The sequence below is a fragment of the Hyperolius riggenbachi genome, chromosome 2 (genome assembly GCF_040937935.1).
Source record: "Hyperolius riggenbachi isolate aHypRig1 chromosome 2, aHypRig1.pri, whole genome shotgun sequence".
Taxonomy (NCBI): domain Eukaryota; kingdom Metazoa; phylum Chordata; class Amphibia; order Anura; family Hyperoliidae; genus Hyperolius; species Hyperolius riggenbachi.
The window spans coordinates 555,309,161-555,337,140 of record NC_090647.1 but is presented as its reverse complement, the minus strand read 5'-3'; the positions used below and the strand labels follow the sequence as shown (position 1 = coordinate 555,337,140).

The 27,980-nt window shown below is 45.4% G+C and overlaps 1 protein-coding gene and 1 long non-coding RNA gene across 2 annotated transcripts in view; one reads left to right on the top strand and one right to left on the bottom strand.

The window, feature by feature from the left end:
• LSAMP (limbic system associated membrane protein) overlaps positions 1 to 27,980 on the bottom strand; it is an 814,836-nt gene that overhangs the window by 61,700 nt on the left and 725,156 nt on the right. The window lies entirely within an intron of this gene.
• On the top strand, positions 34 to 22,618 carry LOC137545127 (uncharacterized). The gene is made up of 3 exons (XR_011025999.1): positions 34 to 115; positions 13,355 to 13,439; positions 22,195 to 22,618. It is a non-coding gene; the product is annotated as an uncharacterized lncRNA (long non-coding RNA).

Genomic DNA, 27,980 nt, shown 5'->3' with positions numbered 1-27,980 from the left:
GTGCTCAGGACACAGGACAGTTGGAACTGTGTCTCATGCTCCCTGTCACCTCCTTTCAACCAAAAAGACGGCTGCCGTCATGAAATCAAACATTTGCCTGTTCTTTTAAAACAGTGTGAGTAAGAGATTGTATTACCTATCTTTTTTAATTAACATAACTAATGTAACGTAATGACAGTATGTTTGTTTGGGCTGGAGTTCCTCTTTAAGCAGACACTAAAATAAAATAAAATTTCCCAAAGACTCGTGGAGCCCTGTCATATATTTATCACACTTTTTTAAATGAAAGAGGAATGTTCTTTTCAGTGGATAAAAGGGATGTTTTCGGAGATGTATTAGCTGGCATCTGGTTTTCACATTTGTCAGGGATTCCGCCATCCTCCAGCCCTATCAGGGTGTTCCTGTGATAACTCCGCGCCTCCTCTTCCCTGTTGATGTCTTTATTTTGGCGTCCCCACCGCCATCGCCGACAGATCCGCGTATTGATCAAAGGGTGGAGACGGAGAGAAAAATCGCTTTGGAGTCGACGTGAAAAATGGACCGCTACACCTGGAGACGCGAAGATGAAACGCTTCTGCTTTTATCCTGACACGTCGTTATTTGATTTTAGGAAGAAAATGAACGTGGCTCTCTTGTGATGTGGAAATAAATAGCGAGAGATCAGGGGGAGAAGAAGTGTTTATAAAATGTACAATTCTGCTCAATTATTAATGCACGTGCTGCGATCAGCGACACAATGACACTTTCTCTTCTATACCTTTATCTGCATGAGCCATTAATGCAAGAGTTACCGGGACTTCACCAAAATGTTTACCATAGCTCCCAACTGTCCCTCTTCTGGAGGGACAGTCCCTCTTTGGGAGCCAAATCCCCCCTTTCCTCCTCATTTCGCCCTCTTTCAGGACTGATGTGCAGATCTGTGTTAATATATTATTTATTATTATTACTTAGTATTTATATAGCGTTAACATCTTCCGCAGCGCTGTACAGAGTACATAGTCATGTCTCTATCTGTCCCTCAGAGGGGCTCACAATCTAATCCTTACCACAGTCATATTTCTATGTATGTATCGTGTAGTGCAAGTATCGTAGTCTAGGGCCAATTTAGGGGGAAGCCAATTAACTTATCTGTATGTTTTTGGGGATGTGGGAGGAAACCCGAGTGCCCGGAGGAAACCCACACAGACACGGGGAGGAAATACAAACTCCTTGCAGATGTTGACCTGGCTGGAATTCAAACTGGGGACCCAGCGCTGCAAGCCGAGAGCGCTAACCACTACGCGACCGTGCTGCTGAAAAAAAGTGTTTAACTGACTCTAAACTTTATTACCAATTACCATCAATTAAACTGATATAGTTCTTATTTTCAAATGTTAAAATTAAGAAAGAATAATGATGATAGAAAGGACCAGTGTGGTTTGAATGATAAAACTACATCTTTCGGTTCTGAATTCTTTGTGATATGCATGGCGAGGGGTGTGCTGGGGGCGTGATTAGGGGCGTGGTTAGAGGTGTGTCCCTCTTTCTTATCTCAAAAAGTTGGGAGGTATGCGGTTACTATAACAAAATATAAACTTCTAACAACACAAGTTTTCAAAATGCCATTTTCACACACAAAAATAAATAAATAGGTTGAGGGGGTTGGCTAGAGTTAGGCATAGGTTGGGGGGGTTGGTTAGAGTTAGGCATAGGTTGGGGGGTTGGTTAGAGTTAGGCATAGGTTAGGGGGTTGGTTAGGGTTTGACATTAGTGGTGGAGTTGGTTAGGGTTAGGCATTAGTGAAGGGTTTGGTTAGTGTTAGGCATCAGTAGGGGGTTGGTTAGGGTTAGGCATAGGTTGGGTGGGTTGGTTAGAGTTAGGCATAGGTTGGGGGTGAGGCTTAGCCATTGGTTGCATGGTTGGTTAGGGTTTAGTGTCAGTGAGGGAGGTGGTTAGGTTTAGGCATGGTTAGGAGAATTGGTTAGAGCTAGGTGTCGGTAGAGTGAGGGCTCATGTGAGAATTGGGTTAAGTTTAGTGTTACAGTAGTAACATATTGGTATGTCTGAAGTAACATTTTGTAAAATGTGAAAATTACCACTACACAATAGCAGAATTTGGTAATTTTACCAACACTCTACTTGCGGCTATTTCCGGCGCCCTTTTGGAATGAGCCCGAGAGAAAGGTCTATCAGAGATTCCAATAATCCCTGATGCTATCTGATCCACACCCAAAAAGTGCCTGAGCCCTCATTTTAAACTTTCTAAACCATGACACTTTTTTCCAACTTCACAGTCTACAAAAACACACCGGTAGAGAATTTGGCAAAGCGGTTGCTTGAAGGTGAGAGATTGTCGTACTGCTGCTAAGTTTTGATGTGATTAAGTCACTGCATCACATGGCCACAGCTCACATTTTACTACCCCCCCCCCCCTTCCACCCACATGCACGTACGCACTCACACACACCTGTCACTTACTCAAAATTCTCTTCAGCTCCATTTTTGAACTCTGACCTCTCCTTGGATAAAACCTTTCAGGATGATTGGTGGACACTTGCTGGAAAGCATCTGATCTGATTAAAGATGATGTGATTTCAGTACCTCCGTGAGCTGCAGACTACTTTATTTACTTTTATTTACTTACAACAAGTGGCTTATAATTATTGGCGGTGATATGGAATCACGCTCGCCCACCGCTGAACCCGTCTCTGAATATGAGTGTTTGAATGAACCATGCCAGGCCACCTCTTAAGATCGTTGCCAAGGATAAGAAAGCAAAAGCGTTGTTCTGTGCTATGATTTCATTATACTTCTTCAGAGAGAAACACGTTTTTGGACAACCTGATTGGCTGAAAAAGTTTTTGCTAAGTGTGAATAAAAAATAAAAAAAAGATAAAAATAATTGTAAGTGCTACAATAAAAACACTATCAGTTTTTAGTGAGTAAAATTAGCATTTGTGGGTTGAAAGAGTCCAACTGCCTAGAATCCAATGTCACAAATGAGGGGTTGAGTTGGGTTAGTATTAAACAGAATAATATATAGTAGATACGCTAGGTTCTCGGCAGAGGATCCAGCATGTAGATGGTGGCTCCCGATTCCTCCCGATGTGTCTGCGTAAGACCTAGGCTGCCTCAGCTGAGAACCTGTCTAGGGTGTAAACAAAGCTTTCCCCATGAACAGTCCAGCTCTACAAGACCAACTTGCACTCACGGGCATAAAAATCACCCCTGCGACCCTTGCCATTGCAGGGGGGCTCTGAGGCTTTGGGGGGCCCTTCCGCCTCCCTCTCCCCAAACGCAAGTGCAGCCAATTAGCAAAAAAAAAACCCTCATTTGCTCACAAAAACAGTCCCTGCCACTTCCTCCGCCATGCAGAGTACCGACTACTACAGCGGCTACAGCCATCTCTCCTCTACAGACCTATAATACCCGAATGAATAATACATGTATTAATAAGCATTTCACAAGCATCCTTGAGGACAGATTTAATAATTTCTTACAGATATGGAAGCCCAGGGTCAGATCTCAGTTTGGAAAGCACCTTAGAGAGGCAATGTCATCCGCGGCTATTTAATCGCCCATTATGCCAGAGCTCGATGTAACGATAATTACATTCTGCGTTGGCTAGTGGAACCGCCAGCATTCGCAATGTCTATTGAAGACTGGTGGTGAGAGGAGGACCGAGAGATGTTGTATTGGTGATGTACCATGTGGACTATCCAGTTTGGGCAGTTTTGAGATTGGTTGGTGACAGCCTGTCCTAATCCTTTCCAATCCAACTTTCGGGTCACCCACTTCCCCCCATCACTTACTTTTTTACGGGGGGTTTAAGAAAATGCTGCAGCGGCAGGGATCTGAAGGTTTTCTACCTCCTTGCACTACAGCAAGGAGGTGGTCCAGCACTGAGAAGGGAAGGAGGGGTAGCTCCAGTGCCAGCTCGTGCGCTGCAGCTTCACCCCCATTGCACAGGTGCGTAATTATGCAGCAATGCATGGTGTCAGGGGGGATCACATAGGGGGATGCCATGCTGGGCTAGATCTAGCAATAGCACCCCTAGCGATAAGCCCAAATGCGCCCGCATAATACTTAACCACTTAACGACCGCCTAACGCCGATAGGCGTTGGCAGGTCGAAGTGGTGTTTCCATGGAAACGGCCGCTCTTCCGAGCGGCTGTTCCATATCCGTTCACGGAGGGTGTCTCTGTGAACAGCCTGCGAGCCTCCGATCGCGGCTTGCAGGCTAAATGTAAACACGCCGTAAAGGAGATTGGCGATCCCAGGCCTCTGATTGGCCGGGGATCACCGGTATCTGATAGGCTGAAGCCTATTAGAGGCGGCGCAGGAAGGATCGCCGTCCTGTGCCGGCCACAGCAAGGAGGGGAGGGAGGGAAGGGCGGAGAGGGCAGAATAGCGCTGCGGAGGGGGGCTTTGACGAGCCCCCCCCCACCACCAAACCCAAACAGCCGGCGGCGATCATACCCCCCAGCAGGACATCCCCCTAATGGGGAAAAAAGGGGGAAAGTCTGATCGCCCTGGCTGAAACACGATCTGTGCTGTGGGCTGAAGAGCCCCCGCAGCACAGATAAGGGGAAAATACCCTGGTCGTCAAGTCGTTAAAGACACTCTAACTAAAAAAAACCCTCTGGGGGATACTTAGCTCAGGAGGGGGAAGCCGCAGGGTCCCAATGAGGCTTCCCCCTCCCCTGTAGCTTCAGAGAATCCAGCGCTGGCTTCCCCAAATCCTCCCCTGACAAGCAGTGATTTATTTACCTTTCCGGGATCCTGCGCAGGCCCAGTAGCAGCTCTTGGTTCTGGTAAGGTGGAAATAGGCAGCCCAATCGTATCCGCTCTACTGCTCAGGTGCAAAGGAGCCTGTGCAGTAGAGTGGATGTGATCGTGTTCGGCTATTTCTGCCTTACCCGAAGAGCCGCTAGTGCACCTGTGCAGGATCGTGGTAGGTAAGTATTTACCTCGCCGCACTTCGGGGGTCTTGCCACTCTATCAGAGGGATGGAGGAGGACGGGGAAGTCTCGTTAGGATCCAGTGGCTTCCCCCTCCCGAGGTTAGTATCCCAGATTCTCTTTAAATGACATGCTGCAGCGGCGCAGGAGGATGGAGTCGGCAGTGATCAAAGTGTCCGACAGATATTTGGACCTAAAGGAGCTGATGCTGTGTGGGATTTCATCCAGCAACAGCGACCCCTAGTGTGGCAGCCACTTTTCCTATGTCAGACTATTACACCCAGCAAACTATAGCATTAGTGCTATAGTGGCGCCCAGCTTCGCAGCTCAACGCCAAAACCACTTGCTTCACAAAAACAGGGCTTGTTGTAGACATGTTGTCTGTGGAAGTCACCACAAGGGAATGAGGTGCGCTATTTCGGTCCCAATCAAAGTTGTGGGGGGGAAAGGTCCTGTTCATGACTGTGGTCATGCCTCTGCTTTTACCACAATGGTTGAAGTATAGTGACTGTACTGTTCAACCCTCCCTTACTGTAGCCTTGCTAGTTGTACCCAGGGCAGGATTTACATCTCAGAAGACTGTAGCCATAGGCGTTCTGGTGCCCTAAACTCCGCCCCTGAACAAAGGCCACACCCCTGAGTAAAAATTATTCTGAACTTTAACCCCTGCCTTAGGTTGCTAACTGTCCTAATCTCTGCCTTATGTCACTAACTGTCCTCAGAATCTTACACTCTTATCACGGTCTCATATCGTCCTTAGTGACAAGAGACAAGGATTAGGGTGTAAGTGCCTGAGGTCGTGGATACAAGGCAGGGATTAGACTGTAAGCTTCTGAGGTCAGTGATCTGAAGAGGAGGGGAGCCGTTTCTCCCACATAAGGCGCCTGTAGGCACTGTCCTACAGTGTCTTATGGAAAATCCGTCCCTGGTTGTACCAAAACTATTAATAAATAGGGATGCTCGTTCGGATTTCGAGGAAATGCAATTTCTGCATTTCCAATCGGAAATTGCATTTCTGCATCGGAATTCGAAAATCGGTAATAGAAGTGTGGTAGGCGGATTTTCATGGAAATCGTGAAAATTTCCACTGACTTTAACATAGATTTTCTCAAACACTACAAGGTCTTTTTGAAAGATTTTTTTCCTATTGTTCCCACTCTTCTACTTAAAGCCAATGGGTACCGGATTAAAAAAGAAAAAGTCAGATACTCACCTAAGGAGAGGGAAGGCTCGGTCCCAATGAGCCTTCCCTCTCCTCTCCCGGTGCCCTCGGTGCTGCGCTTGCTCCCCCGTTCGCGTCTGCCGCCGCAGGGACTTCGGAGGTCTTCGGGAGCACTCGGGCTTCCGAAGACGGGCCGCTCCATACTACGTACGCGTGAGTGCGTCATAGAGGGCGCTCGCGCATGCGTAGTATGGAGCGGCCGCGTCATCGGGACCTGAGTGCTCCCGAAAGCTCCCGAAGGCATGCGGAAGTGGCAGTATTTGACCGAACTGGTCAAATACTGCCCCGGGGGATCCTGTGCGGGACCGGGCACCGGGAGAGGAGGGGGAAGGCTTATTAGGACCGAGCCTTCCCTCTCCTTAGGTGAGTATCTGACTTTTTCTTTTTTAATCCGGTAAACATTCACTTTAACATACCCTGAAAATTTGATGTTTCTAGCACCTACGGGGGCTTTGCTATTAACTGCTAAAGTTGTCGGAAATGTAAAATGTTGAAAATCCGCATTACCATATGCGGCATGCCGCCGACTTTAGAGGTTAACCACATAAGGACCAGGGGATATTTCCCTTATCTGTGCTGCGTGGGCTATTCAGCCCACAGCACAGATCGTGTTTGCAGCATGGCGATCAGACATCCCTCCTTTTATCCCCACTAGGGGGATATCCTGCTGGGGGGGTCTGATCGCCGTCGGCTATCTGTGTTTTGTGGGGGAGGGCTCCTCAAAGCCCCCCTCCGCAGCGCTATTCTGCCCTCCCTCTCCTTCCCCCCTTACCCTCCTTGCTGTGGGCGGCACAGGATGGCGATCCATCCTGCACCGCCTCCGATAGGCTTCAGCCTATCAGATGCCAGCGATCCCCGGCCAATCAGAGGCCTGGGATCGCCGATCTCCTTTACGGCGTGTTTACATTTAGCCTGCGAGCCGCGATCGGAGGTTTGCAGGCTGTTCACGGAGAAACCCTCCGTGAACTGACATGGAACAGCCGCTCTAACGAGCGGCCGTTTCCATGTAATTTCACTTACGACCTGCTGCCGCCTGTCGGCATTAGGCGGTCGTTATAGCAAAGCCCCCACAGATGTTAGAAACACCACATTTTCAGGGTATGTTAAGCAAAAGAGTAGGAACAAGAGGGAAAAAAATCTTTCAAATAGACCTTGTACTTTTTGAGAAAACCAATGTTAAAATTGGCGGAAATGTAAAATGCTGAAAATCCGTATTACCATATGCGGTATGCCGCCTACTTTAGAGGTTAAAAGCAAAGCCCCCATAGGTGCTAGAAACACTAAATCTTCAGGGTATGTTAATTAGAAGAGTAGAAAAAAGAGGCAAAACAAATATTTTAAAAAGCGAAAATCCGCATCGGAATGCGGAAATCGGTAGCGGAAAGTGGTAGCGGTAATCGGCAACGGCGGAAAGCCGAATTTTCAGGAAATCATAAATTGCCATTTCCGACCATCCCTAAGGTATTCGGGGGGGGGAGGGGGGGGTTAGTTAGAAAAAAACTATTTTGCACATCACTTTTTAGGAGTTTTTTTTCGGGCTTGAGAATCAGGTGACATCAAGAAAAACTGTCCTATCTATAATTTTGCCACGCAGGGCATACGAGGATAAAATAGTTTCTAAACACGCCGCGGCGTACACCACGCAGAATCCCGCCGTACACAAACCCAGCGCTGACATCCCATCCATGAACATGACGGCGGGAGCCGAGCGGACTTCTCGCTGACAGAAATTTCAATTCGCTCCCCGGGTAACAACACAGGCACCCCTTCTCTGATATGGCATAAATTCATAATGCTGAGACACAAGCAAGGTTTTGATTCATGATGAAAGCTCCATATGGTAAAATGTCGTCCGTGTGAGTGCGCTGATAAATTATTTATACCAATCTTTTTCAAATGCGGAGATAAAGGGAGGAATCGGAATTACAAGTGCAAGGGCCTTAATTAAAGCGGGTTCACTTGATGTGCCAGTCTCTCTCTGTCGAGCGGGATAAGCCCATATGAAGACAAGTTATATTTCCAGCAAAAGGAATCCATGTGTGAGATATGTGAAGAGGGGTGGATTTGAAGAATCTGAAAGTCTGACGTTAATAATAGAATTTTCATGGGAAGCTTGAATAAAAAAAAAAAAGTTTTCCACCCATCCTTTTTATCAAGAACTCCAAAGACTTGATTTAAATTTTATTAGTGTTCGTTGAATCGTGACGCTCTGATCAGGTTTGTTTTATCATCCACAAGGATTCAGAACTGGGGATTGCCAAGGCGGGGTGGGGATCTTTTTGACCTCCTACTAGATCACTAATCTTGTGTCCACTCTGCGCTCAGATGCAGAAGTCTGCCCTCTGCTGGAGCGGCGTGGTCACTTCAGGTGGCTGGTGCACGTTGCATAATTAGCACAAGGTAACACAAGCATTGTTAGAGTAACAATCGCTATGCTTTTTATCCATTTGTAGAGTAATGTGCCTTACCCTTTATAACATAACTACATTTTAAAGAAGTGCCCATATTCTCCAAAAATAGATATATCTAAAGCTAAGACAAGGCTAAGAAGTCATTCATATACGTTTTTGAAGGCGTGTTACCTTCAGTTTTGATTGGCCAATGATTGATCAATTTTACCTCCTCCATGTAGTATGAGAGCTTACCTACACAATCTATTCATAGTATTCAAAATCTGTTGGCTCCCACATTAGAGGGAGGTGGTAAAATTGGCAGCTGACTGGCCAATCAAAATTGGATGTGTGTACCATACTATAGATAGAAAGACAAACCTACACACAGATAAAAAAAAGGCAGACACACAGATGGAGAAAGACCAGCACACTCACAGTCAGAAATACAGGCAGACAGACAGGCAGAGAGACAGGAAGACATACAGACAGGCAAACACACAGGCAGACAGATACACACACACACACACACACACACACACACACACACACACACACACACTCTTGGATAGATAGACAGACAGACAAGCACACACATAGGCAGGCAGCCATATAGAATGACTAGCAGCGGGTGCAGCTGGTAATGCGATGCGTTGGCACCAGCGAGTGGTGAATTGCTGGAGATCACAGATGAGTGGGATAGACAGACAGACAGACATACACACACACTTGGATAAAAAGACATACACACACACACACACACACACAATTGGATGGATAGACAGACACACACACACACACACACTTGGATGGATAGACAGACAAGCACACACACACACACACTCTGGGATAGATAGATAGACAGACAGACAGACAAGCACACACACACTTGGGTAGATAGACAGACAGACAAGCACACACACAGGCAGGCAGCGATACAGAATGACTAGCAGCGGGTGCAGCTGGTAATGCATTGGCAGTTGGCACCAGCGAGTGGTGAATTGCTGGAGATCACAGATGAGTGGGATAGACAGACAGGCAGACACACACTCACACTCTCTCTCTCGGATAGACAGACAGACAGACAAGCACACACACACACACACACTCTCTTCTCTCTCTCGGATAGATAGACAGACAGACAAGCACACACACACACACACACACTCTCTCTCTCTCTTGGATAGATAGACAGACAGACATACACACACACACACACACACACACACACACACACGGATGGATGGACAGACAGACAGACAAGCACACACACAGGATGGATGGATAGACAGACAGACAAGCACACACACACGGATGGATGGATAGACAGACAGACAAGCACACACACAGGCAGGCAGCGATATAGAATGACTAGCAGCGGGTGCAGCTGGTAATGCGTTGGCACCAGCGAGTGGTGAATTGCTGGAGATCGCAGATGAGTGGGTGATGTGTGGTACAGAATGATGAGGAATGGGTGGGGAGACTGGCGGATGCCATTGTTAATATGGTAATGATATTTAGTCCCTCAGCAGGCAGTTAGTGTGCAATCAGTGTGCAGGAGAGAATAGATGTCGCTCTTTCTGGGTTATGTAATGGGGTGCTTCAGGGAATTCCATTTTCCTCCACGCTGGAATTATGAAAAGTGGATGGTAATTGCAGAGGCCTAACATACGCTCAGAATGTACAATTCAGCTCAGGCAGAATCCGCTTCCTCTCCAACACCCACCAGTATTCAGAAACGCTCGATACTCCTCCATCGTGCAGCGCTATACAAGATAACAGACATACCATACATATAATCCATCCTGTATATATATCCCCAGTACACAGCAATAATTACACTATCTATGCACATAGTACACACTGCATACAGAATTAAAGCCGCAGGGACAGCCATATTATCTCAGGGAAACAACAACACATATATAAGTAGATGACTACTTGTTTTACTTACATAACACATGTATTGTACTGTCCATGTTTTGGTTTCAGTGAATGTTATATAGTAAATAAAGATAATTCTGTTCCTAGCATTTTCCATCTTGATTCTATCTGACTGAAGCTAATCCTGATGTCATTTCCTCCCTTACTTTTTTTTCCCTACAACCTGCACTGTCATAGCTAGTATGCTTTGTAAACGCGTGAGCACAGCTAGCATAGATCAGCAGCTCACTGAACTTCCTTCAGCCAATCAGTGAGGAGCAGGAATGTGGTTGGGGAGATGACAGGCACAAGTGATATATATATATTGCAGTAACCCGACTGAATGATTTATGACACCTAACCATAACTCCTTACTAAACCCAAACCACCCTTATCTAAATCACAACTTTAAAGAGGATCTACAGTGAAAGTAGAGTAATTAAATGTTTACAATATTTTTTTTATAAATGATTAAGCCAGTGTTTGACCACTCTAAAATCTTTCCTCACCCTGATTACATTCTGAAATGTATCACAGGTGGCAAGATCTTTACTGCTAGCAGGTGATGTCTGTGGAAGGAGACACTGCTTTTTTTGGCAGTTGGAAACAGCCGTTATCTCCCACAAAGCAGCAAGGCTCCCGCAGTGAGATGTCAGGACCTAGGTGATGACATCAAACTGTGGGAGGGGTTTCACCACAATATCAGCCATGCAGAGCCCCCTGATGATCTATTTGAGAAAAGGAATAGATTTCTCCTGGGAAAGGGGGTATCAGCTACTGATTGGGATGAAGTTCAATCCATGGTTACAATAAACAAAAGTGGGGACACCGAGAGCCCAATATAGTGTAGTAAGCAAAACAATAGGTTGGAATTGAAAAGTATATAGTGTATATACTCACAAAAGTGGGTTACCTCCTAGGTAACCACTGTACAGGTAGGTGAGGAGATTAGACCAGTCCTCACTCAGGATTAAAAGTCGCTCTCTGTAGATAAGGAAAAAAGAGATGGGGATCGACCCCTCGTCCACCAGGGGTGGATATTGGTAATATAAGAGTGAACAGAGGCGCCAACAGGATAAAAGGTACTAAAAAGTTTACAATTCCTCAGGAGGTGGTGGTGGACTCGCCTCCCCGAAGCAGACAAGATACCGTCAGTTTTATGACAACAGGTTTATTAATATACTCCAGATAACTGTCTACTTATCTGGAGTATATAAATAAACCTGTTGTTGTTAAAAAGCTGACAGTATCTCGTCTACTTCAAGGAGACGAGTCCACCACCACCTCCTTAGGAATTGTAAACTTTTTAGTACCTTTTATCCTGCTGGCGCCTCTGTTCACTCTTATATATTCCTTGGTTACAGTTCCTCTTTAACTATACTTCGGTGAGTTTTAACATAACACCCTGGTTCTAACTCTATACTCACATACCTGTGGTACCATTTCTAAAGATGGTCATCAAAGTGCACATAATGCTTGGTTTGCATGCTAATTGAATTCAAATTGCATTTAGCTTCGAAATGGGAAAATTTAATTTTGTCAAAATGTGCATCTGACTGGCCCAGTTTCAGGCCACATAAAATTTGCATGCAAGCATGACTGATCTGTATCTTGTTGATAATCAGTCGGTGCTGTACTCGTCCAATCAACATTCAGTGTGTACAATCACCCTGACCCGTAAAATACACCTGAAATGCATTCCGAGGCAATGAGGTGGGGTGGCCTGACTCACGGATGTTCTGTAAGTAAAGTGCTTTGTTGCTTATGTGGGTCGTTAGGATGTGCGCTGTTCCCATGGCGAGAGAGGTGACGCAGGTGTCGCCTTCTCGGGGCACGGAGGGAAGATTGATCTTTTACTAGTCTTTTACCACTCAATTCCTCTCTGAAAATCACACTTCATCTTCCAGCGATACACGTGTCATCTGTGAAATTACATCAGGGTGACCCGCCGCCGCCCTTTCCGCGCCGCAGAGCGATTGTTCTCCCGGTCAGGACTGCTGACTGCAAATCGAAGATGAGATGGTAGCAAGACCTTTCCCCAATATATAGACTCCGGGGGGAGAGAGAGAGAGAGAGAGAGAGAGAGAGAGAGAGAGAGAGAGAGAGAGAGAGAGAGAGAGAGAGAGAGAGAGAGAGAGACGTCTGCAACATTGTAGGAGCTTTTCTGTAGAAAATAGCATTTGCCAGTGTACTGCTATTATCAAGCTACTACTAAAGGTGCAGTGGGGGTGTCTCAGCACCCTCTACAGAAGAAATATAGGAGACAAAAAACGGGAGCCCAATAGGGTAGTATGTCTGTATACAAATGATAATTATTCAATCTATTGAATTAACTGACCATTCTATCTAATCAACTGACCTTCTTAATCTTAAGACCAAAAGTACCATCATACTATGGGCTCGATTCACAAAGTGGTGCTAACCCAGTTAGAGACTTTAGGCATGATAACCATTGCACCACGCTGGTGAAAAGCCAGTTTAGGCATGATAAGTTTAGGTGTGATAAGTTCAGGCGTGAGAAGTTTAGATAAGTGTAGATAGCGTGCAAAGTCCCACACGCAAAGCAGCGCCATTAAGCTCTATGCGAAGTGCACCAGACTTTGCTAGCGCAAAACTTTTGATCAGCTGTGCACTGCGGTGCTAACGCAGTTGGTGCTTAAACTTATCATGCCTAAACTTATCACACCTACACTTATCACACCTAAACTTATCATGCCTAAACTGAGTTTAGGCGTGATAAAGGGCTTTTCACCAGGGTGCTAACTGTTAGCACCGCTTTGTAAATCAGGTCCAATGAGTGTATAATGCACAAATGTTTATTGCACTATTATATAACTTTGTTTATACAGTTACACTGAGGAGCTTTTTTACCATTGTAGGCACCTTTATTGGCCTGATGAAGCGAAACGCGTTGCCTGTGCTAAAGAAAAATCTTTTGCTACAGACAAAGATTTTGTTATTGAGGTAAGCCACCTCATATTACTTTTTCGTTTTTAAGCTGTTTTTAGACGCTTTTATCTCTACCAGGGCGCCTCTTTACCTCAATTGTACTACTAAAGGTGGACATACAGCTGTTAATTTAGCGGTCAATCGACCATCCAATTCTTTGATAATTATTATTGAATCGGGTGAAAATCTGTGCTGCCAACTCAAGTGTATGCCCAATAAACGACACAACCAATTTAGGGCCCGGGACTTTGTGGCCCTGCACACACTGATTGTAGGTAGGCAAACAGAAGCGCCAATAAGAGTAAAAACGTTCAAAAAACGTTTAAAAAGGGGGAAGTTTGGTGGACTTACAGAAAAACAGACTGTGAGACGTTACTATAATTCACAGTAACATTTATTAGATACTCCAAACATGCAACGCGTTTCGCAGGTCGCAACCCTGCTTCATCAGGCAATAAACTGGAGAATGCAAAAACGGGTCTGTACATGGCCAAGCTCTCTCTAGACACAGGCGCTTGGCCATGATACCGAACCGTTTTGCATACAGTCTGTTTTCTCTGCAAGGGAGGTAAGTCCACCAAACTTCCCCCTTTTAAACGGGTTTTAAACGTTTTTACTCTTATTGGCGCCTCTGTTTACCTACCTACAATCAGTCTAGTCCACCCTTGGTGGAGAGGTGTATCCCCATTTTTTCCTGTCTACAGAGAGTGACCTGAGTGGGGTCAGGTTCCAATTCTCCCCATCTGCCTTTCCAGTGGTTGCCTTTGCGGCGACCTCTGTGAGTATAATTACTGTCTTTTATATGCATCTACCTCTGACCTAAATACTACATCATATTGGGCTCTCTGTCTTTTTTGTTCTTCATTCCAAGTCTGCACACACTTACCTTGTCTCTCTTCTCCCTCATGCTGCCTCTCCACCCCCTGATTACACGCTGTTTCCCCGTTTCTCCATCTATCTTTGCTGGCTTTCTGTATATATCTCAGTCATCTTCTTTTCCTCACCTCTCCCTACCTTTACCCCCCCCCCCTCCCCTCCTTATCTCTCTCCTCTTCCCTGTTCCACAATCTCTCCATTCTCTCTTCCTTCCTCTTATCTCTCCCTCCCTCCTCTTCTCTCTGCAGCAGATGCTGAAGCAGCAGAAAACCTCATTTCTCATATTTGCATAGTCTTTGCATGTGCAGGCACCTTGCAGCGCTGCTTCCGACCTAGTCAGGCAATTCTTCTCTCCACTGAAGCAATACATTCCAGCTCAGCTCGGCAAGCCTCGGAATAAAAGATATTTGTGTTGTTGTGGCTCCCCTCACCCTCTCGCCCCATCCTCTCTCTCCCTCTCTCTCCACACTATATCTCTTCTTCTTAATTACGGAGGATGAGATAATCCCTCTTCTCCGGCCTTCTCCCATTCTCCTGGAGCTCTTGGAGTGCTATCTTCACTCTGTCTGTCAGCTGCCAAGTCTGAATAGACTGACACCCCCCCCCCCCCCCCTTTCCAAAGCCCTCTGATGGTCCAAGGTCCATTTTTCCATCTCTAACAGGAGATTCTCTGCACTAACTGTAGATTAAACCAGGACTCTGCTGAAGCCTATTTATAATTCCAGAGGACTTTCTGGCAGAAAATACTTGAAACCTTACATTTGTGGCCGTTAAGATCTGATGGTAGTGTTGTATTTGAAAAGACAAGTCTGTGAGGTACCTGGTGGAGTACGTATGGAATACTTACCTGAGTGTAGGCATTCACAAGCTTTCCTGAACTGATTTGGCTGGAGCCTGACCTCTTGGCTGCCCCCTGCTGGAGTTTTGCAGTATTTCCAGCTGTGAACAGAAGTCTAGTAAAGATGATGCCGACCAGGAACGGATCTAGACCAAGTTGCGCCTGGGGCAAGGTCAGGTTTTGGTGCCTAAACTGCCATTCCCCATCCAAATTTTGCCGCCTTTTTAAGAATTCAACAAACTGCGCCTGGGGCAAAATACCCGCTTGCCCCGCCCTAGATCTGTCCCTGATGCCGACGTAAGCTAAGCCGCGAACCAGGAAGCGCTTCCTGGGTCTAGGCTTAGCTTCCGATTGGAGGAAGATGGCAGAGGCAGGGAGCGGCGGGGGGAGCGACACTATGGAGGACAAGCTGATTGACAAGCTCAGGTAAATAGCAGGCTAGTGACAAGCAGATTGTTGCTAGCCTGGCAGTATTTTTTTGCGGGGGACAGCAGAGCACGGGGGGGGGGGGGGGATACTGAGGCCAGTCCAGAATGACGCACAGGCATGTCATTGTGCACAGGACTTGGCTATGTGTCTTATTGAGATTGCATACATCCGCCTTGAGTTCTCTTTAAAAAGTAGAAGTTAATACATATATTTTATAGGTACAGACTAACCAGCAAGCTCATGGTGACCGAGAACTCATTGGAGTGTGTGAGGGACTATAATGGTCCTAAAAGCCCCCTTACTAAAACGCTATGGAAAACAAAAGTTTGCTTTCTTAAAACAGAAAGAATTTGCGATAATTCAGGTTGGAGTGAGCTTGAGATGTCTCCCAGAGCAACACTGCTGAATATATGCAAATTAACCATTGTACCCTTAGAAGCTAAACACACCTCCAGAACCGCTGGAATGCAATGATGTGTCAGCTTGTTAATTTGTACAGAGCCATAATAATCCAACATGCATACAGACTGTTTCGGATTGGTTGATCCTCATCAGTGCATGGCATGGATTAATTTGGCTCCATCAAGTAGGGTTAATTTGCATATATTCAGCAGTGATGCACTGGGAGACATCTCAAGCTCACTCCAACCTGAATTATCGCAAATTCTTTCTGTTTTAAGAAAGCAAACTTTTGTTTTCCATATATTTTTATAGAAAGATTGAAAAAAAAAATAGAAGACTATACTATGTATAAAGTAAACGCCAAATTGGTCCCAGTGGTGGTAGCAGCACTCGGGGCTGTATATATAAATCGATAAAAACAACTAAAAAACGAAGACAAACAAAGTTAAAAGGTTACTGTGTATGAAAGGAAGAAGTACTTTTTTTAAAAAAAAATTATATAAAACAAAAGAATAACAAAAGAATAAGAATTGTCTATAAAAAAAATCCAGTAAGAATGAAAAAAAAAAGAAAAGGAACAAAATTGTATAAAAGGAGGATTAAAAAAAATATTAAAAAACAACATTATAAAAGTCCAAGAAGAAGATGAAAAGTAAGAGGTGTATAAAGTTGTGAAGAGAAGACAGAGAGGAAGTGGAAGTTGCGGTGAGCCGCTCCCCGCCGGGGTAAGAGAAGAGCGGTAGATGGGGCAGCGGGAGCCCGGTAGATAACTCCGGTAGAGGATTATATTATCTCGGTGGTGAAGGAGAGAGCGGGGAGGACTGAATGATTATTCGGGGAGCAGAGTAATGCTTTCTGTGTACCTTCCACTCCAACTGCATCCTGATTGATGGCGCCACTTGCCGGCTTTTAGTGTATATTATTAAACCGTCTGAGAAAGCAATCTCGCCGGCAGAAGGCTAGGAAGAAGAAGCCATTAGGTTCACGAGGGCTCTCCGTCTGCTGATCATTAGCTGTTCCTTGCCTGGGGCTGCTGAGGAGGAAGGAGCGCACCCCTGATTGCTCTGCTGCTCCGCAGTGTCTTACGCCGCCGTCTTCTCACCTTCCATTTAACAAGAATAAAATAAATCAGCGCGCGCAGGAAGGCTCGCATATTGTTCTTCCTTTTATCTTACCCTTACTTTACCTCGACTGTAGCCAAAGAGCGAAAACAACTCCATTAAAGGGAGCTTAGAGTGGGAGGAACACGGAGGCTGCCATTTTTATTCCCTTTCCGAAAAATGCTGGCTGTCTGGCTTTTATATTTATCCACTGCCTTTAAACCTTTAGCAGCCAATTTATTTTAGCACATTTTTTTTAAATTTCTTCTTTGTTACATTTCCTAGCTTCTGATTAGTACCGCTGTAATGTGTATTTACAGCCACTTGTCACTAGGGGGCAGTGTGAGACAATAACAGTCAGCTTTAAATTTCTATATTTTTGCTAGTAGAGAGAGATCAAAACATTCCAAGAATTTACAGCACAAGTTCTGCCAGAGGTCAAAAGCAGTGCGCTTATCTTAAACGAGATAACTCTGTTGGAGTTGGGTTAAAGAGCACCTGAAGTGAGATGGTATATGGAGGCTGCCATATTTATTTCCTTTTAAGCAATACCAGTTGCCTGGCTGTTCTGCTCTCTCTCAGGCTTCAGTAGTGTCTGAGTCAAACACCTGAAACAAGCATGCTGATAATCTTGACATTTTTGTCAGAAGCATCTGATCTGCGTGCTTATTTTCAGGCCTGTGGCTTAAAGTGAACCAGAGACGAGGCACCCTCATGTATTTTACCATATATATCAGTGGGAACATTAGAGAAAATGCCTACCCTGCTCTCTGTTTCATCCTGCACTGCTCAATCTGCTTGTTATCAGCCCTGATAAAATCCCCGACTGAGCATTCAGTCTGGCTCTGCTCAGGAATCATTATAGCTGAGTCTGTCTTCTCTGATGTCTTTTCAAGCCCACGCCTGCCCCCTTGTGGCTCTTCTATAATGACTCAGCTATAATGATTCCTGAGCAAATCTAGACTGAATGCTCAGTCAGGGATTTTATCAGGGCTGATAAGCAGGCTGAGCAGTGAAGAATGAAACAGAGAGGAGGGTAGGTGTTTTCTGTAATGTTCCCACTGATATATATGGTAAAATACATGAGTGTGCTTCGTCTCTGGTTCACTTTAAAGTATTAGAAGTACAGGATCAGCAAAGCATAGACAGGCAACTGGCATTGTTTAAAAGGAAATAATGATGGCAGCCTCCACATACAGTACCTCTCATTTCAGGATCTGCTTAATAAATAAAATTGCTTATACTTTACTATAATAATTAAGAAATGATTTAGCCATTGTTTGCCCGTTGTAAAATCTTTCCTCTTCCTGATATACATCCTTAAAGGGAGCCTGAAGCAAGAGGGATCTGGAGGCTTCCATATTTATTTCCTTTTAAGTAATACTAGTTGCCTGACTAGCTTGCCAATCCTCTACCTGTAGTACTTTTAGTACTGTCATCAACCCTGAGCAAGTTTATGTAGATCAGGTGTTTCTGACATTTCTGTCACCTCTGACAAGATTAGCTGCATGCTTGTTTCTGGTGTGATTCAGACACTACTGCTTCAAAATAGATCAGCAGGACTGTCAGGCAACTGGTATTGTTTGAAAGGAAATAAATATTACAGCTCCCTATTCTTCTTAGATAGCTTATGTAGATGGTTCCTGTAATAATAACAACCCAGGTTCATCTAAAAGACAAAAGGAGACCAGGAGCCCAATGGTGCAGAATCGTGTAAGATTCAGGATAGCAAATTGCTAAGGATGTATATACCCACCAGTGGTGCTCGGATAATCTCCATGATCATGGAATAGCCATGATTCATGAGCATTTTTTCCACTAATCAGCTTTGGTATTCGACTCCGTGATCGATTCTCAATCACGGAATTCGGTCACGGCGCATGCCATGATTAGATAGGTCATGATTGGGCAGGAATGACGTCTCTAGGCCAATCAGAGGCCCCCCAGCCAGGCCCTAGCAACCAATCATAGGAGGGGAGGCTATGCCCTCCCCTCCTGTATATAAAGTGGCGGCCATGATAAAAAGCTCAGTTCTTGCTAGACTGTGGCACTGAGAGGATCATCTCCAGGACAGTTGTTGCTAAAGCAAGCACTTTTTTTTGTCAATAACATAGCGTTTTTACTCCTAACATTGCTCTTATACTGTACTATATACTTGTATTCAGCTAGCTAGCCAGTGAGTGATTACTAAAGTTAGTTGTAGTCAGTGTAGTTCAGTGAGAGAGTGTAGTGATTGATTACTGGCGCTGCTGTGCTTAGTGCAGTGCAGGCCCTGGCAGGCTCACTGATTCCATCTACTCCTGCTCTGACTGTATACTTGTATTTCGCTAGCCAGTGAGTGATTTTTAAGTTAAATTTGGGGGATTGTAGCATGTATAGGGGCTTTAAGAATAGCTTAAACGCTATTCTGTGATTGTGGCTGTGATTAGGCGTGATTGCCTCACTCACGGAAAAAAAGAGTCGAATCCGTGAGGTCATCTCAAATCCAGAAAATCAATCACGTCGTTTCAAGATTTTTTTTAATCACGGCCAAATAGCCGAATCCATGAATGGGGGGTATCCGAGCAGCACTGATACTCACAAAGGTGGGTTGCAAATCCTTGCAACCACTGTCAGAGCAGGCGGGAAATTAACCGTCCCCGCTTTCCTGGTCTGCGACAGGACAGGGTGGTCGCACTCTGGAAGTTCTTTAGGACAACTAAAAAACTATCACCTCTAAAAGAGGTGTGACAAGACACTTAAAACAGGGGTGGAGAGTCCAATGCATAAAAGATAGGCTAATAAGCTGTTAATCTTATAAACCGAGAGGGAATCTTACCTCTCTTGAAGAATTTGGACCAGTTTATTGAAAAAAGGTATTTTATCCAAGCACATAAAATTGACCTTTCAAATTGACTTGACTTGTCAATTTTATGTGCTTGAATAAAAGACGTTTTTTCAATAAACCTAATTCTTCAAGAGAGGTACGATCCCCTTTCTGTTTATAAGATTAACAGCTTATTAGCCTATCTTTTATGCATTGGCACTCCACCCCTGTTTTAAAGGGAAGCTTAAGTCATGTAAAAAAAATGACTTTTACTCTCCTGGGGCTTCCCTCAGCCCCCTGCAGCTGAACGTGCCCTCGCCGTGTCCCTCCGATGGTCCTGGACTCGCCGGCGGCCACTTCCGGTTTGGCTATCACTGGCCAACAGGCTGGGAACGCGGCTGATTAACCGCGTTCCCGGCCACAATAGCGCCCTCTATAATGCTATTGCGGCCGGGAACGCGGCTAATCAGCCGCGTTCCCAGCCTGTCGGCCGGTGACGGCCGAACCGGAAGTGGCCGCCGGCGAGTCCAGGACCATCGGAGGGACACGGCGAGGGCACCGTTCAGCTGCAGGGGGCTGAGGGAAGCCCCAGGTGAGTAAAAGTCATTTTTTTTACATGACTTAAGCTTCCCTTTAAGTGCCCTATTCTTCTTTCTTCAGGTTCCCTATAAATGTATCACAGGTGGCGGCATTTTTACCGCTGGCAAGGTGCATCACTACGGAACGTATGTTTGCTGTGTGTTCAGAAGTGAACAGAAACAACACCTTGTTTCCCAGAGTGCACTGGGAGGTGAGGCTGCCTAGGCTAAACATAACTGGGAGGGTGGGGTTACAGACCAATATATAGATACAGGAAGTGGTACTGATGCTGTAACCAGGATAATTGAAACAAAATTGGGCATCCTGACAAATATAGTACAACTGACTACAGTAGAATCCCTTTATAGTAAATTTCAAGGGACCTGACCAAGTAGTTTACTATATCTGAAGTTTATTATATCGGAATCGGCCGTACATAAAGAGTGATCGCTATACATACAGCCTCTCAAAAAGGCAAGAAAATGCAAATAAAAGTGGGTAACAGCTGCACCTCACCAGGGCCGGCGCTACCATTAAGGCAAAAGAGGCAGCTGCCCCAGAGCTTGTAGGGGCCCCCAGTGGTTACAAGAGAAAAAAAAATTCAAATCGCCCTTATAGTTTTTGAGAAAATCGATTTTAAAGTTTCAAAGGAAAAAAAAAATACACATTTAAAAACCTGCCGACTTTAATGGTTAATAGCAAATCCACCTTAAATGCTAAAAACCCTAAATTTGCAGGCTATGTTAAGGAGATCATTAGGAATAAGAGGAAAAAACAATTTTTTAAAAAGACCTTATAGTTTTTGAGAAAATCGATTTTAAAGTTTAGAAGGAAAAAAGTATACTTTTAAATGCGGTAAATGTCACTTTTAGTACCTAACGGTAGTGTAATTTTACATGCATCAAACGAAAGCGCAATACATTTCCTGACGGGGTTTCCAGGGGGTCTATACGTAGCCGCAACGCTTTGGCCAGGGATCGCTTTACAGCCGCAATATGGCTGTATGAAGATCCCTGGCATTTTTTCCTATTTTCCCAATTTTTTTTTTATGTTTAGAGTGTGGGAATTTTTTTTAAAAAAAAATTATATGGGGTCCCCCATCCTGAAACTTTTTAACCCCTTGTCCCCCACGCAGGCTGGGATAGCCAGAATGTGGAACTCCGACCGATTGGGACTTCACACCCTGACTATACCAGCTGCAAAAAAGGTCCCCTAATGCTGATTTTTGTTCCGGGGTATATGTTGGGGGGGGGGCCCCCAGGTTTATTTTGCCCTGGGGCCCCATTGCTGCTTAAACCGGCCCTGCACCTCACTGTTAAACTTTTAGCACTATAACGACTTAAACCCATGTGTTGAGATTATTATAAATAGCCCTTCACGACGGAGTATCTTTAAGCTATCAGCCAGCAGCGGGGCTATAATATTACCTCTTCCTCGCTGTGCCCAGAAGCGCAGGAGAAATTCGTACTCAACTGAACTCATTTTTAAAAGCCAATCCTTCCAGCCTGGCAGCCACTTATTTTCTATTAATAAATCTCACGTTCCCAAGCCTGGCTTAAAAACGGGAGAGACAGGATGTAAGTTGGTGACTTAGCAAAACAACTGGTATTTATCTTATTAAGCATACTACATTAACCTTGCAAGTATGCTAATGAATTAATTCTGCTGCTTCAAGAACTAGGAGATGAATAACATTTGCATTTTTTTTTTTACGTTATTAACGCTGTAAGCTTTTCTCAGGTTCCTCGCGGACAGCAGCAAGCTGGAGAGAGGGAAAGTTATGAGAGCCAACAGAAAAAAAAGAAATGAAATTCTGAAATTAAAAGGACCCATAGACAAGATTTCAGGAGGCAACACGCACCACCTCCTGGCCGTCCTAACGTGAAAAATAAATATAGCTGAATGGAGCAGTTTGTGCTGGAAGTATCAACAGGATTACTTACTGCAGTGTAGTAAAGCAACCACAAGATGTCACTGTGTATGTAAAGTGCTGCAATGATCTCTATGGTATTGTGATTTCCTGTATTCATTTTGTGTTCCTCTCTGTTCTAAGAAAGTTGCATTTCCTAATAGTGGTGTAAGTTTTATCTCTGCATGCTTTCTTCAGTAAAGACTTCAAACTTGTTATACTGGGTGTCTACCTGCGTTTTTAGAATGGCCCATTCCTAGGTGGACAGAAAGGATTTTGATTGGTCGTTGTGATCAGCTGCTCTACTTCTGTTCAAGTTTTCTTTGGTCTTGATAAATATATTTTGCTAATGTTGTAAGCCTGTTGTCTAGATGATGCTTTCTGTGGGAGGGAGAGTACACTGTGTCAGTAGGGAGGGAACATTGAGCTGAGTTTAAAAAAAAGAAACAGAGAAAAGGGCAGAAGTGATGTCACTTTTGGCATCACGGAGAAACAGTAAAGATGGAAACCAGCTTAAATATTATTTTCTTTTTTTTTTTCATAACACATTTCTCCAAAATCTGACAGTGAACACTAAAAACAACAGGACAGGTAAGCTACATAAGGATTTTTTTACTGGATGGTTTCTTTTAATTTTTTTTTCAGTTAATATGGAATTTCATCCAACTTTAAGTGAAGCAAGAAAAAAAAATATAAAAAATGATTTAATTAATTGTATGTGTAGTATGGATAATGAATAGAACATACTGTAAGTAGCAAAGAAAAGAGTCTCTTGCTTTTATTTTCAGTTGTATAGTTTGTTTGTTTTTTGTTGAACCTTCCTGGCGGTAAGCCCGAGCTGAGCTCGGGCTATGCCGCGCAGGAGGATATCCCCTGGTGGGGCGATTTGCCCCATTTAAAGTTCTGTACACGCAGCTAGCACTTTGCTAGCCGCGTGCACAAGTTGATCGCCGCCGCTCTGCGGCGATCGCCCGCACACAGCGGCAGAAGAGCCCCCCCGCCAGAGCCCTGCGCTGCCCGGACCAATGAGTTCCAGGCAGCGCTATGGGCTGGATCAGAGGCGTTTGACGTCGGCTGACGTCCATGACATCATTCCGATCGTCGCCAGGCGACAGGAGAAGCCAAACAGGGGAATGCATTATATACGCGTTCCCCTGTTTGCTATTGATGCCGGCGATAATCGCACTAGAGGGACACATGCGCCCTCTAGTGGTGTTTCATGTAGCTACCACTCTGGTAGCTTTACATGAAACTAAAAAAAAAAAATGGATTTCTGCCTATTTGGCAGAAAAAATAAAACCGCCAGGAGGGTTAATAACATTGTACCATTCTGTCATATTTGCAATTTCCAAACCACACTCCGTCTTTTAAGCTATAAAACAAAGAATAAATAATGATCATTTGAGCTTTTCTGCAGTAAAACTTTATCTAAAGCTGTATCTCATTGTTTCTTGGACTCGCGTATAATCCCCCTCTCCAATATAAACCCCTCCACAGTAGCCAGGTGTTCCCCCAGTACAAGTCATCCCTTTCCCCATAACCAGATGTACCCCAAGGATGATACAGCTGTGTCTTAAGTTGCCATAGATATGAAAGAAAGTGATTGCCACACTGGAAGAATCCCCGATCATTGCACCGCTGACACGTTGCTTGCATGGTCTGCTCCACAAGCCAGGGGACACAGGTAGTCTTGAGCACCGCACTCTGCACACCATGTTGCAGGGGATGGGGAGGGGCATGGACACAGAAGGGAGCCAGGTGGCAAGAGCAGGATCACTAGTGCACGATCCTTGTGCTCCTCTGCCAGTAACAAAACCTGCTCCGCCATCCGTTCTGCTCCACTGACTCGCATATAAGCCGACCCCCATCGGCTTATATGCAACTTTTCAACACATTTTTTGTGCTGAAAAAGTAGGCTTATACGCGAGTATATACAGTAATTAATTTTGAGCTGCAGTGGCAAACAGCTCCGCTTTCTGTATATTACGTGGTATATTTACATCTTTGCCTGGAGTCAGCTTTCGTTATTTTTTTCACTTACTTCAAGACAAGTTTTGCCCGTCTCAGGCTCCGGCCTTCATTGTGACTGTTTGTTTACAGTTTAACTTTGTTCTGCATTGATTTGCAGCGAAGCTGACAAGGTAAATTGAATTCTCTCTTCCACCTAGAAATGATAAATTGGGCACTTGACAAGTTCACAGCAGAACTCGGCGTTACACTATATCTCAGCTGGGACTCTTATGAGTCGAGCCGGCACATCGGATGTACTGTACGGCGGACAGAGGCAGCGCACTGTACAGGATGATTTGCCGTTCGGTTGGATTCCAACTGATGATTTTTTTCTTTTTTGTCTCCGCTTCTTTATTACATCCAGGCAAAATTAAGCAAGATTGAAAACATAACCTGGCACCTGTTCCTTACGCCTGCCGTCCTCTGAGAACCCTTCTGAGGCTGTGAAGGATTCTGACAGTACTGCTTTCCTTCTATGGCCTAATAAAACCATCTACAGACACAAAACTCTCTGTGTGAAGTTTTGTACGGAGGAGGAAGGCAGCCACAGTAGCCCTGCGGATGATTTGTGGGCTAGGTCAGGCAGGGGCGTATCTGGGTAATATAATGCCTGTGGCAAACACTGAAATTGCGCCACATCTCCAAATGCGCCCCATATCATTACAGGAGGTGTAGCCAGAGGTGTCCCCCAGTATATGCAGTGAGAAATAGCCCCCCGTATAGGTCACCAGTGTAAGCCACCCAGTATAAGTAGCCAGAAGTCACCCCCTAGTATAGGTAGCCAGAAGTAGCCCTCCTAGTTAGGCAGTCAGCCAGTTTATGTCGCCCTCCCAGCATAGGTAATGAAACAAGTTCCTCCCCCCATATAAGTAGCCCCCCCCCCATATAGGTTGCTAGATTTAGCCCTGTCCCAAGTATAAGTAACGAGAGGCATCTCTCAATATGGTGATGGAGCACAAGGGAGGAGGGGCAGCCTTTGCGCCCATGGCACCATGGTGCCTATGGCATGAGCCATGCCTGCACCCCTCTAGATACACCTCTGATTTCAGACCTTGGCGGCATGAACAAGGAATTGGCACATTCTAGTGGGGGCAAAGGATGCATTTATCTATATCATCTATAGCTGAACTTTGTGCACTTGAGGCCGGTTTTACACCTGCCCGGAATATTGAGGTGAGATCAGGGGCGTAACTAGACTTAATAGGGCTCCCTTTGCAAAATGATAGAATGCGGCCTCCTTTGTCCTCGAACCCCACGGGATTGGGAGCCGGCGAATGGCAGCAGAGAGTGTTCTGATGTGACGCAGCCTCTGGAAAAAAGAAAAGATGACACGCGCAAGTAAATGGGGAGATTTCTCTACTAATTGGCTGCACTTGCAGTTGGGGAGAGGGAGTAGGAGGGGCCCTCAAAGCCTCTGCCCCCCTACAATGGCAGGGGTCAAAGGGGTGAACGCCACGCCCATGGGTGTGATGCTCCGTTCCCTCCCAAAAAATCAATTCATATGACCCTGCGGTAGCATGTGCCAAGTGTCATATGCATAGCACCGCCCGCTCGCACGTCCCTCCCCCCGCATGCTCTTTGACGCCTGGCGCCCAGTGACGTACTCTCTGCCAGACAGGGAGTATGTCACTGGGTTTCCCGGTCATGTTTGCGTTGTTCCGCACATGTGCACTGCACACCCAACAAATTTGAAATTTCTGCGTAGCGCATTAACTTCCATGCATTCCACTGCCACTGAATCACTGCGGTAGCTGCGCGGTAGCGCACTGTTGACTTTGCAGCGGTTCGATGCAGAAAGGGTAATGCAACATAAAGAAAGTGCTTAAAGGAATCATCAAGCAATTTCCCCTACCATCCAATCTACTTACCTGGGACCTCATCCAGCTCCTTGCAGCTGACATGTCCCACGCTGCATCTCTGCTCCCAGCTGCCAGCCCGGGATGCTCGCCGTTGCAGAGGCCTCTACTGCACCTGCGCGAGCGCCACAGTCAGTCAAGCCCACGTTGTCCGGACTGTACTGCGCATGCGCAGTAGTTCTGCGCCTCTGCAGTACAGTCCGGGCAACGTGGACTTGATTGACAGCGGCACTCATGCAGGCAAAGTAGAAGAGGGCCTGGCGAGACACCGTGCGGGGACCCCAGGCCAGCGGCTGAGAGTGGAGCTGCGCTGTGGACATGTCAGATACAAGGGGCTGGAGGAAGCCCCAGGTAAGTAGATTGGGGGTACAGGAAATTGCTTGATGATTCCTACCACACTTTGTGACAGACCACTGACCAATATGGCCATCCAATTGCAGGTTGAAGGGAAAAATGTTTAGCATTCTTCAGATCAAAACCCAAATCTTTATGGTGGCATGGAGGGGGTGGAGGGTAACTCACCATTCTCACCACCCTAAGCATCCCGTTCCAGATCTTTGATACTTCCTCTGTCCAAGGAAATATTTTAGAGCTGGAACATGACATGGAAGGCAGACTGAGCACCGCCACTAACCAACACCCCAAATTAAGGCTAGATTCATACTAGAGGATGAATAATACCATATTCTGCAACAGAGACCAACGCACAAATAAATGCTGATGGATCCTACAATATCAATAGGCTTTGTTAAGACATGTCCGTTTTGGACGTCTGTTGTCTCTGACTTGCATGTAAATATTCTTTAGATTGTACCAGGAATCCCCCAATCCAATGAATCGCACACGCAATGCACACACACCACTATAATCAAGGATGGATTTAAGCCAAGGCCACATAGGCCATGGCCTAGGGCACCACAGGATCAAGGGTGGGTGGGCAGCAGGCTATGCTGGTGCGGGGAAAGGGTCATCTGGCTTCTTATACTAAGGGAAAGGGGGAGGGGTCATCCGGCTAGCTACAGTAGAGGGGGAAGGGTTATCTGGCTACCTATACTGGAGGGGGGAGAGGGGAAGAGTTATCTGGCTGCCTATACTGAAGAGGGGCAGCTGCTGACAGTGTCCTTGGGCGGTAAGGTGTACAAATCCGGCCCTGACCATAACCTAAGACACCACCCACACTAAGCCACTGCCCACAGGTGCTTCCAGCTTCAAGCATATTTACAACCTTTGGTTAGTTTATAGGCTAGCGCTTGGGACTGTGCCAATCAAATGCCACTACTATGGATTTTGACTGCCCCTTTTCAAAACTGCATACCATTTGCATAACATCATGCATACAACCCGTATTAACCAGCATCGACCATCATCCTCTCTTCATCACATTATAGCCAGGCTGCAGGTCACGTGACGCAGCTGCAGGTCACATGACGTGGCAGCAGCAGGGAAATTTTTTTGTAGCTAAAACAAAAATTGATGCGATTCAGTCTTGCTGACACATGACTTATTGATTGGAGTGCGCCGTGTATTTAAACACATCTGCTCGATGCTTCCGTAGGAGTTTCCATTGTGCGTGTTGCTGCTTGTCTTGCAGATCGATAACGCCTATGTTTCATTGTGTAGCCTGTTGTGCAGCTTTTATGTGCATGGCAGATGAGCTGTTGTTTATGAATGTGTGCTTTTTTTTAATTTTGCGTTTCATTTTTTGTATTTTCATTTTTCATTGTCATGTTTTATTCAAGTGCCACACGCTC